Raw genomic sequence first — 14,461 nt, 5'->3', positions numbered from 1 at the left:
CAAATAATGAGAATCAACAGTATCAGACTCAATTCAATCAAAGTAGTTAAAGAAAAATTTTAATAGGGATTCCAGTGTCATCTCAGAGCAACAGAGACTAGAAAACCCAAGAGAAAAACTTAAATCTATTATAGATGCTAAGAGAATTTAGTAAGGAGGCTGGGTCAAAAAAGTATAAAGATCAATATCCTTCACATACACTAATAGTTTTAGGATCTAAAACTATTTTATTTTCCAGTAAGTGTTAGATTATTTCAGGAAATAGCAGGAGCCTGTAATCATTAGAAGTAGTTGGAGGTTTGACCTCCATTCCCCTGACTCCTGCCCAGCAAGTCTGACAGATTTTTTTTAATTTATTTTTTTATTGAAGGATAATTGCTTTACAGAATTTTGTTGTTTTCTGTCAAACCTTAACACTGACAGATTTTGATGGTAAAGAACAATAAGTCCTTTTCAAATTTAGATGTTTTACTGCTTATACGGACAATAAAAACACAGAAAACAAAAGTAACAGCTACCTATGTCTCCTGCCCCATAGGACACCACCAAAACTAAAGGAAATAGATGACAATACAACTTGAGTGCTAGCTGCAACCTGTTGCTGACTGACTGCTACCCAGTTTTATAGTTTGCAGCTGTACTGTGAGGGTGAAGGCAAGACAGAACTCTTCATATGTCATCAGAACCTGGGAGAGGATGAGAAACTATCTCATAGATTGATTCCATAATAAAACACAGGTAGTGAGAAACGTTGCTTCTCATGTGACTCTAGAGGTAAAGAACCTGCCTTCCAATATGGAATATGTAAAAGGCAAAGGTTTGATCCTTGGGTGGGGAAGATCCCCTGGAGGTGGATGGCAACCCATTCCAGTGTTCTTGCTTGAAGAATCCCATGGACAAGGAAACCTGGCAGGCTATAGTCCATAGGGTCGCAAAGAGTCAGACACGAATGAAGCGAATTCACACACACAAACACATACACACACACACACACACACACAGAGGTGAGAAATGGCCTTGTAGCAGTTCCTCACGAGATCCGGATGCTCTCACGTTCCAGAAGGATCACAGGACATTCTGCCAAGATAAGCTGTAGTTAGGCCCTTCATCACATGGCTTTTGTGGATTTATCCAGAGTTATCAGGTCACTAGCCTGGATCAGTTCCTGTTACCTCATGATTTTTGACAGTGAACTTAAGTCTTAGATCAAGTTCTGACAAAGATATAAACAGTTACTAGCAATAAGTCAAAAAGTTGTCATGGTACTAGTTTTGTATCTCAAAGCAAGAAGCAGTCTGACAAATATCTACTTCAGAAGGCTCACTGTGAGGTGGACAGGATGGCGTTCTAGTGGGAGGGCCAGTCAATGGAGTCACTCCATGGAAAGGTACATTAAGGAAAGGAACATGAGGTGAATAATACCCTATATTTCAGGGACGACAACAAAATTTTGGGAAACTGGGCTCACTTTTCTTGGGATTCTCTTATCTTATTTGTGCTAAGGCAGTAGGATTCCTTAAAGGCTTTACAGACCTATCATATTTCTTAAACACCATTTATCTAATTAGGTAATACATATTTCTGACATCTCTTTTACTAATCCATAAAACTTTAGACTATTTAAATAATAATATTCAAAATGATCAATTAACATCTTTTGAATACATATGTCTGACTATATATCAGTATTAATATTATCAAGTACTATATAGTGGAGATTATTATCAAGTAACCTATGGTGGAGATTAACTTACACGCACAAAGGCATGCACAGACATAACTCAAGTACATCACTTGAGTACACTATATCTACTTGAGTATACTAAAGGAAAACTATCAAACTATGTAAAAGATAGAAACACCTAGATAAACTAAATGCAATGGAAGAAAATACCGCCCCTCCCCCCAATAAAAGACTACTCAGGAATTTACTTGCCAAGAGGTAGACAAAGGAAGAAACTCAAATGTTGCTGAAGGATGTAAAAAGTCTTGAAAATAGAAAGATATATTATACTTTTGATTAAGAATGTTAATTATCATAAAAATGTCAGCTCTCTCTAAATCAGTCCATAAAATTAACATGATTTCAATAGAAATACCAATAGCAATTAGACAAGATGACTTTAAATTTATATATGAAAAAGCAAAAAAAAAAAGTTAAACCCAGGATAATTTTCAAAAGGAAGTGTAATAGGGGATAGTCCTATTAGATATTATGCTATATCTTTTGATTAAAGCAGTGATTCATCAGTACTTTTAAGAGACAGATCAATGGAGTACCCTTCAAATATAAGAAAGTGAAAAAATGTAGGAATTTTTTATATGATAAAGTTAATATAGAAATCATAGGTGGAAAATGGGTGATTAATTTAACTAGAAATATGCTTTTTTAATAATTTATACACAAAATAAATGTTCAGGTGCTTTAAAGACTTAAATGTGAAAAGTAAAGCAAGGTACAAGAAGAAACATCAGAAAATTTTTGTCTTACATTGGATTGGGAAAGTTCTATCTTTTTGGAAATTTCTTTTTAATTATGGAGTAAAATAGAGGTCATAAAAAAAAATCATGAATATAGTTCTAAAATTATCCTCTATAGCAAAACACTAAAAAGAAAGAAACAAAAATTCTAGTTCATATAAAAGAAAATAGAGTAGCTTTCTTAATAAGTAAAATTTTTTTCTATAAATCAATAAGAACCAATAACAGCAACCCAAGTTAAAATGGGCAAAAGACTTTGGTCAGTGAAATGTAAAATCAATGGTCCTTAAGAATGTAAATATGAAAAAAAAAAAGAATGCAAATATGCTCAAACTCATTCATAATATGATGAATATGTTAAAACTACATTGTTTTTCTATTAGCAAATATTAAAATATTTGCAAACACATGGTGTTGGTGAGGATATAGAAGATACGCACTTGTGTATATTTTCCTGGGAATATAAAATGGTACTATATTTATAGAAATGATTTGGCAGTATCTATGAAAATTTTATGCAAAAGCAGCAATTCCACTTCTAGGAATTTGTTCTATGTGCATAGTCGCATAAATATGTGCATATATTCATTGCCACATTGTCTGTAATGGCACAACATTAAAAAAATCCTAAATACTAGGATTGATTAAATAGGTTATGGAATGTCTATGTAATGGTAGTGACTGCTTTAAATAAAAAAGAAGAGGGAATTCATCAAATATGGATTTAGAAAAATCTTCAGAATGTATGCTAAGTTCAAAAGCAAAGTACAGAAAGGAATATTGTACATTTGCTAAAAAAGGGGGAAAATATACATGTTCACTAGGGTAATGCAAAGAATGTCTGCACAAAGATTTGAGAATTTGACTCTGGTGGTGACTCCTGGAAATGGAAATGTAGTTGCTGGGAGATTCGGTTGAAGGGACATTTGCATTTTTATTTTATACCTTCTTGTACCTTTTGCTATCACGGTGTATATCTGTTCAAAAAATATATTTCTTTTAAACATTTAAAAAGCATGTGTGAAGATGTGTCAGTCTGTCTGTCATGGAAGCAAGCCACCAAGGGAAAGAGTCATATTTAAAGTTTAGAGAAACAAGGTGTCTAGCTAGGTAACTACCAATCAGGAGTAGAGCCAGAAAACTGAACAAAAAGGAAGTTTAAGAGCTAAATCAAGGAATGCCAACTGTCTGCTCCAGCATCAGCCAACCTTATTTTAAGCAACATATATGGCTGTCTCCAGGCTGTGACTCAGCCTGTCTTGGCAATTTGAAAATCATTTTAATAATCCCCTCAAACTTTAAGGCACTAAAATCAATAGCATTTACTGCATCTGATTAATTCATTCCCACTCACCATCTACTAGCACAGATGTTTTTCAACTAATTTTAGTATCAGATTTTTTTAATTAAAATGTTTTACAGCTTCTCAAGATCTACATAAATAAAATGAAGTTGTTCTGCTTCAGTGAGAGAAGTGTCGTGGAGGCACACTGGTCCATCTCCTCAAAATTCCTTGCTCAAATACCCTTCTTTTCAGCCCATTAACCTTTAGCCTCATTAAGTAAAGCTAGAAAGTCTTTGTTTCAAGGAGAAAAAAAGAAGTAAAGATAAAGTTAAATAGACATTTGGTGTTGGTGACATAAGTGTTCACCTACAGGTAGCAAGACAAGTAGTGAGATGTTCTTTTTTTGTGGGCAGAGCTGAGGTCAATAGGGATAAACCTTTAGAAACCTGGAAGTTTTACAGGGAACTTATCCTATCTTGGAATGTCCAGATTTTATATCCACTTAATATGCAGCCATGACCTATACCATGAAGAACAATAGAATTGGATCATCCTTCCCATCTTTCTTTTGGTGGCTCAGATGTTAAAGAATCTGCCTACAATTCAGGAGACCCAGGTTTGATCCCTGGGTTGGGAAGATCTCCTGGAGGAAGGCATGGCAACCCACTCCAGTACTCTTGCCTGGAGAATTCCACGGACAGAGGAGCCTGACAGGCTACAGGCTACTCTTCCATGGAGTTGCAAAGAGTCAGACATGACTGAGCAACTAACACTTCCGCTTGTCAGAATGATGGCCCAAGGTTGAGGAGCTTTTCTTTTCCATCTTATTTGCTTCATAGGTTCATGTTGCCCATATTCTTTATACTCTCTCAATATTGACAAAATATTTTATTTAATAGTACAAGATTTCAACGATCTCTGTAAATGCTTGTACAGACTACCAACCTATGTGCGTTTGTGTATGTATATACATGTGTATATGCACCCATGCACACAAGCACAAAAGATTTCCTGCCCTTCAGTCTTCACATTATTATATTCACACCCATAAGCAATATTTCTTTTTTTATAAATAATATTTCTATTGTACTCCTGAACCAGAGGTTTCAGTTCAGTTCAGTTCAGTCGCTCAGACATGTCTGACTCTTTGCGACACCATGAATTGCAGCACGCCAGGCCTCCTTGTCCATCAACAACTCCCGGAGTTCACCCAAACTCATGTCCATCGAGTCAGTGATGCCATCCAGCCATCTCATCCTCTGTCGTCCCCTTTTCCTCCTGCCTCCAATCCCTCCCAGCATCAGAGTCTTTTCCAATGACTCAAATCTTCGCATGAGGTGGCCAAAGTATAGGAGTTTCAGCTTTAGCAACAAACTTCCAAAGAACACCCAGGACTGATCTCCTTTAGAATGGACTGGTTGGATCTCCTTGCAGTCCAAGGGACTCTCAAGAGTCTTCTCGAACACCACAGTTCAAAAGCATCAACTCTTTGGTGCTCAGCTTTCTTCCCAGTCCAACTCTCACATCCATACATGACCACAGGAAAAACCATAGCCTTGACTAGACAGACCTTGTTGCCAAAGTAATGTCTCTGCTTTTGAATATGCTATCTAGGTTGGTCATAACTTTCCTTCCAAGGAGTAAGCATCTTTTAATTTCATGGCTGCAATCACCATCTGCAGTGATTTTGGAGCCCAGAAAAATAAAGTCTGACACTGTTTCCATGGTTTGCCCATCTATTTCCCATGAAGTGATGGGACCAGATACCATGATCTTAGTTTTCTGAATGTGGAGCTTTAAGGCAAATTTTTTACTCTCGTCTTTCACTTTCATCAAGAGGCTTTTAAGTTCCTCTTCACTTTCTGCCATAAGGGTGGTGTCATCTGCATATCTGAGGTTGTTGATATTTCTCCTGGCAATCTTGATTCCAGCTTGTGCTTCTTCCAGCCCAGCGTTTCTCATGATGTACTCTGAATATAAGTTAAATAAACAGGGTGACAATATACAGTCTTGACGTACTCCTTTTCTTACTTGGAACCAGTCTGTTATTCCATGTCCAGTTCTAACTGTTGCTTCCTGACCTGCATATAGGTTTCTCAAGAAGCAGGTCAGGTAGTTTGGTATGCCCATCTCTTTCAGAATTTTCCACAGTTTATTGTGATCCACACAGTCAAATGTTTTGACATAGTCAATAAAGCAGAATAGATGTTTTTCTGGAACTCTCTTCCATTTTCGATTATCCAGCAGATGTTGGCAATTTGATTTCTGGTTCCTCTGCCTTTTCTAAAACCAGCTTGAACATCTGGAAGTTCATGATTCATGTACTGTTGAAGCCTGTCTTGGAGAATTTTGAGCATTACTTTACTAGCATGTGAGATGAGTGCAATTGTGCGGTAGTTTGAGCATTCTTTGGCATTGCCTTTCTTGGGGATTGGAAAGAAAACTGACCTTTTCCAGTCCTGTGGCCACTGCTGAGTTTTCCAAATTTGCTGGCATATTGAGTGCAGCACTTTCACCAGATTAACCAGAGGCTTAATCACTACGAAATGTCATGATTAGTTGGAGTATGGAGGCTCAAGAATCTGATACTTTCTCCAAACTGTTTTCTTTCCCACTATGCAAAGTTGAGCAAGATATTTGAAGTTTGAAGCTGTTTCAAAAAGGGGACTGTGCATGTATTTACTTAGTAGAGTTTCTAAATATGATATGTGACAAGTCTAACATGTGGCATCATTCAATAAATTGTTAATCTATTTGTTGTTAATCACCTTTCCCACAAAGGTTCATATAGTCAAATCTATGGTTTTTCCAGTAGACATGTACAGATGTGAGTGTTGGACCATAAAGAAGGCTGAACTTCAAATAATTGATGCTTTCAAATTGTGATGCTGGAGAAGACTCTTGAGAGTCCGTTGGTCCGGGAGATCAAACCAGTCAATCCTAAAGGCCAATCCAGTCTGAACTTTCCATGTCTCTTCTCACCTCCAGGATTTTGATTAAACTTTGCCTCTGCCTAAAATTCCATCAGCCTTTCTTCATTGTCATATACTTAGTGTCTCTCAACTTCTAAGTTGATTCAAACCCCCTTTAATGAATCTGGGAAGATGGATGTGGGGGAGATGAAGAGGAATGATGAGAGGGTTAATTACTTCCCACTACCTACATCTCCCTTTCATGTAGAGTCCTGATAGCTCTTTAGCTCATTTGATACATGAGCATTGATGTATTTAAGTCTAATAGTTTTAGGATTGTTAGTTTTATGCAGGAATTGAGATTGACACTTTTTTTATGACCCTCCTTAGAAAGTGTGAAGAGTGTCTAGACTAAATCTTCTTGCTAAATTGATTTGGGTTTAATGTATTTAAATAACTGCTTGTTTCATATTAGTTTTTACTAATTCGATTAACATTTTAAAATGATTGAGAGTTAGTTTTTATCTTTCTGTTTGAATTCCTGCTACTTATGAGGCATTTAGTAACAAACTTTATGAGGTTTAGTCCAGTGACTTTTGAATTTTTATATATACAGATTTTTCCTGAGGTCACTTTTACAAAGCACAAGCTGGTTTCTGTTTTCCACAGTATAGTGTAATCAGTTCAGTTCAGTTGCTCAGTCGTGTCCAACTCTTTGGGACCCCATGAACTGCAGCACGCCAGGCCTCCCTGTCCATCACCAACTCCTGAAGTTCACTCGAACTCATGTCCATTGAGTCAGTGATGCCATCCAACCATATCCTCTGTCGTCCCCTTCTCCTCCTGCCCTCAATCTTTCCCAGCATCAGGGTCTTTTCAAAATGAGTCAGCTCTTTGCATCAGGTGGCCAAAGTATTGGAGTTTCAGCTTCAACATCAGTCCTTCCAATGAACACCCAGGACTGATCTCCTTTAGGATGGACTGGTTGGATCTCCTTGCAGTCCAAGGGACTCTCAAGAGTCTTCTCCAACACCACAGTTCAAAAGCATCAATTCTTCGGTGCTCAGCCTTCTTCACAGTCCAACTCTTACATCCTACATGACCACTGGAAAAACTGTAGCCTTGACTAGATGGACCTTTGTTACCAAAGTAATGTCTCTGCTTTAATATGATGTCTATGTTGGTCATAACTTTCCTTCCAAGGAGTAAGTGTCTTTTAATTTCATGGCTGCAATCACCATCTGCAGTGATTTTGGAGCCCAGAAAAATAAAGTCTGACACTGTTTGCACTGTTTCCCCATCTATCTGCCATAAAGTGGTGGGAATGGATGCCATGATCTTATTTTTCTAAATGATGAGTTTTAAGCCAACTTTTTCATTCTCCTTTTTCACTTTCATCAAGAGACTCTTTAGTTCTTTTTCACTTTCTGCCATAAGGGTGGTGTCATCTCCATATCTGAGGTTATTGATATTTCTCCCGGCAATCTTGATTCTAGCTTATGCTTCCTCTAGCCCAGCATTTCTCATGATGTACTCTGCGTATAAGTTAAATAAGCACTCTGAATGATACTCTTGATTACAATGAACCATGAAGACTGGTCAAGTTTTAAAACAATACTTTTAAATTTATCACTGAATGAGGTGATGAGAATGTAAGATTTTTGTAGAGGCCAAGATGAAGTGAAAGGCAGGAATCAAGGAAGTGAAAAGTCAAGGGAACAGTATAAAAGACAGTACAATTACTTACACAATGATATCATATATTTAATGTAATTAATGGAGACTCTCAAGAATGTGTGTGTGTGTGTGTGTTAGTCCCTCAGTCATGTCTGACTTTGCTACCCCATGGACTGTAGCCTGCCAGGCTCCTCTGTCTGTGGAATTTTCCAGGCATGAATACTGGAGTAATTTGCCATTTCTTCCTCCAGGAGATCTTCCCAACCAGGGATCAAATTCATGTCTGTTACCTCTCCTGCATTGGCAAGCAGTTTCTTTACCACAGCGTCACTTGGGAAATCCTGATGGGAAATACATTAATCCATAAAACCAATATTTGTACTCCTTTGTTTATGACAGTAATGTACCTATACATAAAATGATAGTAGATTTGGACAAATGCAGCATAGCACATGAATACATATGAATACAGCACAACAGAAACACAGGAAGAAGCAATTTACTCTGTGAAATGTAGAAGCAATAGGGGTTGGGAGAAGGCTTGCTTTAGATCAGCTTCCATCTAGAGCCGAATTCATTGCAACAATGCAGTTGAAATGTATTTAAGTTTCACCAGACCCATAAGAGTCCTAATGACAGCTTCTTTTATTCTGCATTAAGATGTCTTTGCTTTCTCGAATATTAGTTATAGCCACTTCATTTTCATTTTACAGGCAGACACTCTGCTAGAAAATTTCCAAGTGGCAATTTATGGTAATGATATCTGGTTGCAATGCTTAGCATATGGTGAATTTTCCATAGTACAGTACTTTCTCTGGTCCTTGCTATGTAATAGTCATGAAACTATACACAATATTACTTGACCAGGTGGACCACAATGAGAGCAGGGAGGGGAGAATGGACTCTTTGTATTTTTTTTTTTTCCTTGCCAGGAAGTTAGAGTTATCATTCAACTTCCTTCTCCATTACGCATTTCTAAGCTTTTTTAGTGGTCTAGTTGCTAGCCAGCTGAATTTTCAAAACTCCTAATGAAACCACCAAGACATAGAACTCAAGACATTTGGATGATCTTTGAGTAAGAGTCATATGTGCATGCTAAATTTCTGTTTCTCCATTGAACGTTCTGTTTTGCTTACATATTCACTACAGCAGTGTTTGCCTTAACTGAATTTTGTTTCGGACTCTAGCACACTGGAAATTTAATGTCTAGTAGCAAATTCATTATCACAAAATTATTATATAACAATTTGCTTGTCTCATGGAGTTCATTATGAAGTGACTCTGTAAATTGTGTGAGAAATGAAGGTGGAGAATATGTGGTATTACTTTTTCAGAGAATATTTGTTTACAAGCATTTCCCTGGAAATAAATGATGATTTTAGACTTTCGTTAACTCTTTTGGGTCAGCAGGGTACTATTTAGTGCACCAAACAGTTACTTTCTAATTTTCTCACTGATGTATTTCCTTTCTGACCTAAATGTACTCATGCAGTCATCCAAAGTTTTTATTAACATGTATGTGGAAATTTTGTAATTTTTTTCAGCATGAAAATATTCTTCTTTTCTAAGACTGCTTCTTTTCCTCTGAAGAAAAGCTTTCTTTCCCTTCTCTACATCTTTGCTCTTCAATGTAACAGAGCTCCAAAGAAAAAATTCAAGCCACTTATTCCTGCCCATTAACATCTACAAAAAAAAAAAAAAAAAAAAAAAAAAAAGATTGCCCTGTGATCAAATTCAGCAATGCAACGTTAATCAAGGATAGGTACTTCTCTTTCTTATGATGAAGGGCAATGGCAGAAAAGATATATGTGTTTGGTTCTTGTTTATAACTGGCCTGGGTTAGCACTGATTAACATTAAAACTGATAAAGGAAATCACCTGGGACAAGAGTTTCTAAAGAGATGATGCTTTTGCTTGGTTGTTCCTCTGTTTGAAATAATAAGATTTGACATGCCAATTCTGTATGCTGTATGCTGGGGGTCATGGGGTCATATCGTGTATGCTGGCAGGTCTCTGGGGTCATTGAAAAATAAGAGTTACTTTTCTTTCTATCTGCCTAGTCTTCTTCTATAATTTAGCAATAAGGCTGCTAGATACCTTTCTCAAATTACTTCTAATCACAGCAATGGCTTCCAATCTCTATTCCCCTTGTCATATGACCCGATGACAGGTTACTTGGGCCACTCTTATGTACACTTCCAAGGTTATCAGCAATCCTAGAGTTAAATTCTCCTGTTCTCTTAAGAAAGCTAGAAACTGAGCTGGATAACATAGGTATAACTGAAATCTGTCATTTCCATAAAAAAAGTACAAAGGGAATAATTTTTTTTATTTTTTAACTTTCCTAAGTGAGACATTACTTGATAACTCCTTGCAACTGATAATATCATATCATTGTTTCAGAACCCAGTACTGGAGAAGAGAAGATTTGATTGATGGGATAGATATAAAATTTAAATTCCTCTGATTCAAAATTGTGGTGTTTCCTCAAGCCTGTGTATAGTCCCTGCCACTTAAATTGTTTAATGTAGTCTTTAATTGCCTAGTGTCCTCCTTGAAGTGTTTGCAATACCAAGTCCTTCATGAACCTATAATTTTTATACATTGAAGGACATGAAGGACATTGATTATAATTTACATATGTTGTAGGTACGCAGTGAACTTTAATTCTATTGATAAACTCACTTTACTCTGTTACCTGATTCCCTCTAATATCATATTAATTCCCTCTAATGTTATTAAATTGTATGTACAGGTCTTTAAATCCACTCTGACTAGTAATAGAAGCTTTATATTTTTAACCACAAGTCAAACTTAAGTTCCCCTTTGAAGCTTTTAATCATGTACCACATTTATTCCAAAGCAATGGCCTTCCTTAAAAGACATGAAATAATTCAGACAGAAAGAGGAAAATATGAAAAACTTTTGATTATTTTAAGAAATATTTTAAGAAGTATACACACACACACACACACACACACACGTATATCAGGGCTTCCCTGATAGCTCAGTTGATAAAGAATTTGCCTGCAATGCAGGAGACCCTGGTTCAATTCCTGGCTCAGGAAGATCCTCTGGAGAAGGGATAGGCTACCCACTCCAGTATTTTTGAGCTTCCCTTGTGGCTCATCTGGTAAAGAATCTGCTTGCAATGCAGGAGACCTGGATTTGGTCCCTGCATTGGGAATATCCCCTGGAGTAAAGGCTACCCACTCCAGTATTCCAGCCTGGAGAATTCCATGGATTATATATTCCATGAGGTCAGAAAGAGTCGGACAAAACTGAGTGACTTTCACTTTCAAATATACATGTATATAAATATATATCTGACACACAATGTTATATTGATTTATGGTGCACAAAATAAGGATTTGCCATTAGTATACATTGTGAAATGTTCACCACAATATGTCATTACCATCTGTCACCATACAAAATTACAAAATATTTTCTTGTGATTAAAAACTTTTATGATTTCTTTACTGCTAAGCTTTCACGTTGGCAATACCCTATTATTGACTGTAGTCACCATGCTATAGATTATAGCTCATGAATTATTTATTTTATAACTGTAAGTTTGTATCTCTTTATCCCCTTCACTCATTTCAGCCACCAGCCAACAATCCTCCACTCTGGCAACCACACATGTATTCTATGTATCTATGAATTTTGTTTTGATTTCTAATATTTGATTGGTTTATTTTTCAGATTACACTGTGTCAGTGATTATATGGCATTTGTCTTTCTCAGTCCAACTTGGGACTTCCTTAGTGGTCCAGTGGTTAAGACTCCACTCTTTGACTGCAGGAGGCAAGGGTTCAGTCCCTGATCAGGGGCCAAAAATCTCACATGCTGAACAGTATCACCAGTGACTCAGTATGACTTATTTTACTTGGCATGATACCCTCAAGGTTCATCCACATTGATATAAATGGAATAAATTGATTCCTTTCTATAGCTGAGTAGTATTCCATTCCATCCATATTCCATCCAAAAACTAAGATCATGGCATAAAGTCCCATCAGTTCATGGCAAATAGATGGGGAAACTATGGAAACAGTGACAGACTTCCTTTTCTTGGGCTCCAAAACCACTGCAGATGATGACTACAGCCATGAAATAAAAAGATGCTTGCTCCTTGGAAGAAAAGTTATGACCAACCTAGACAACATATTAAAAAGCAAAGACATTACTTTGTTGACTGAAGACTATCTAGTCAAAGCTATGGTTTTTCCAGTAGTCATGTATGGATGTGAGAGCTGGACTATAAAGAAAGCTGAGTGCTGAAGAATCGATGCTTTTGAACTGTGGTGTTGGAGAAGACTATTGAGAGTCCCTTGGACTGCGAGGAGATCAAGCCAGTCAACCCTGAAGGAAATCAGTCCTGAATATTCGCTGGAGGGACTGATGCTGAAGCTGAAGCTCCAGTACGATGGCCACCTGGTGCAAAGAACTGACTCATCAGAAAGACCCTAATGCTAGGAAAGATTGAAGGCAGGAGGAGAAGGGGATGACAGAGGATGAGATAGTTGAATGGCATCCCCAACATGAGTTTGAGCAAGCTCTGGGAGTTGGTGATGGCCAGGGAATCCAGGCGTGCTGCAGTTCATGGTGTCACAAAGAGTTGAATACAACTGAGCAACTGAACTAAACTGAACTGAGTATTCCATTGCATATATGTATCACATCATCTTTACCCATTCATTCATTGATGAACATTTAGATTGTTTCCATATCTGGACTACAGTAAATAATTCTGTGATGAAAATAGGGGCTGTTTATATTTTCAAATTAACGTTTTTCTTTTCTTCAGGTAAATACCAAGAAGTAAAATGCTGGATGATATAATACTCCTATATTATATTTTCAAGGAACATCAGTTATTATACACTAAAATTTTCTCATGGGAATAAGAAGCTGTAAACTGGTGAAGAATGTGAGGACCCTAGAGCCACCCCAGTAACTATGGATATTTGACTAAGGCAGAGAAAGTAGTTCCTGGACATGTTTTCTGAAAATGCTAAGTTCCTTTTGCTCTGTCCGATTGGGTGAGATTTGGCTGAAGGATGGGTGGAAGGTCCCTTTGTCCACCTACTCAAATCCTACTATGGTGAACAAATGTGGAGAGAACACAAAATGGCATTATCTATTCCAAAGTATTGTTGTGAGGTTGATAAAAATACTACATTTACTATTAACATAAAGCTCTCTACAAAATTAGCTATTGGTTTATATGAAATAACTCAGCAAGTAATTACTTGATGTTGCTTTTACCACTCCATTAATACTAATCAATGATTAGAATTAACATTAGACTTATATTCTTTTCTGATGGTGTCCAAAATGTCATTTGCCCAGATAAAGTGTATCAAAGGCATATTTACTTACAGAAGATTCAACTCAGGTAATGAGAAGTGATCCCTAAAAATACTGATATATTGAGGTTTAGGAAATTTACTCTGATTGTGTCATGATCCTGTTGATGGTCAGTACTGTCAGTTTTATTCTGCAATGCCAATGCTTATTCACTTTTCTCAAGTATTTTTTGTTGAGTATTTTTGACTAGCTGCTGGTGGTGCTATGGAGAACTATACTCTGAAGAGTACAAATAATTTACAAATCACAGTGTATTCATTGGTTGCTATCTTAACTTCCTAACACAGCCACCTCATAGAGCTTGGGGAAATAGGGGGGAGATAGAACAAAATATATAAATTTTGCTTAGGCTTTCCTTCCATTAAATGATGTGTTCTGAAGAGAGCAGAAGGTAGGAGATAATATTGATCTTTAATTGTGAATGTTATAAACAAATACCATTTGTCACTCACAAGTGAATAGTTTCAGTAACTCATATTTTCCAGGGACAGAGAGTAGAGATAATTATAAAGTCTTCATATGTTTGAATTCAACACGTACTTGTGAAAGTGAAGGTTGCTCAGTCATGTCCAACTCTTTGCGACCCCATGGACTATACAGTATAGTCCATGGAATTCTTCAGGCCAGAATACTGGAGTGGGTAGCCTTTCCCTTCTTCAGGGTATCTTCCCAACCCAGGAATTGAACCCAGTTCTCCTGCATTTCAGGCAGATTCTTTACCAGCTGAGCT

Source organism: Bubalus bubalis, chromosome 12 (assembly GCF_019923935.1).
Source record: "Bubalus bubalis isolate 160015118507 breed Murrah chromosome 12, NDDB_SH_1, whole genome shotgun sequence".
NCBI classification, from domain to species: Eukaryota; Metazoa; Chordata; class Mammalia; order Artiodactyla; family Bovidae; genus Bubalus; species Bubalus bubalis.
The sequence above is the reverse complement of the archived record's forward strand: the minus strand, read 5'-3'. Positions refer to the sequence as shown.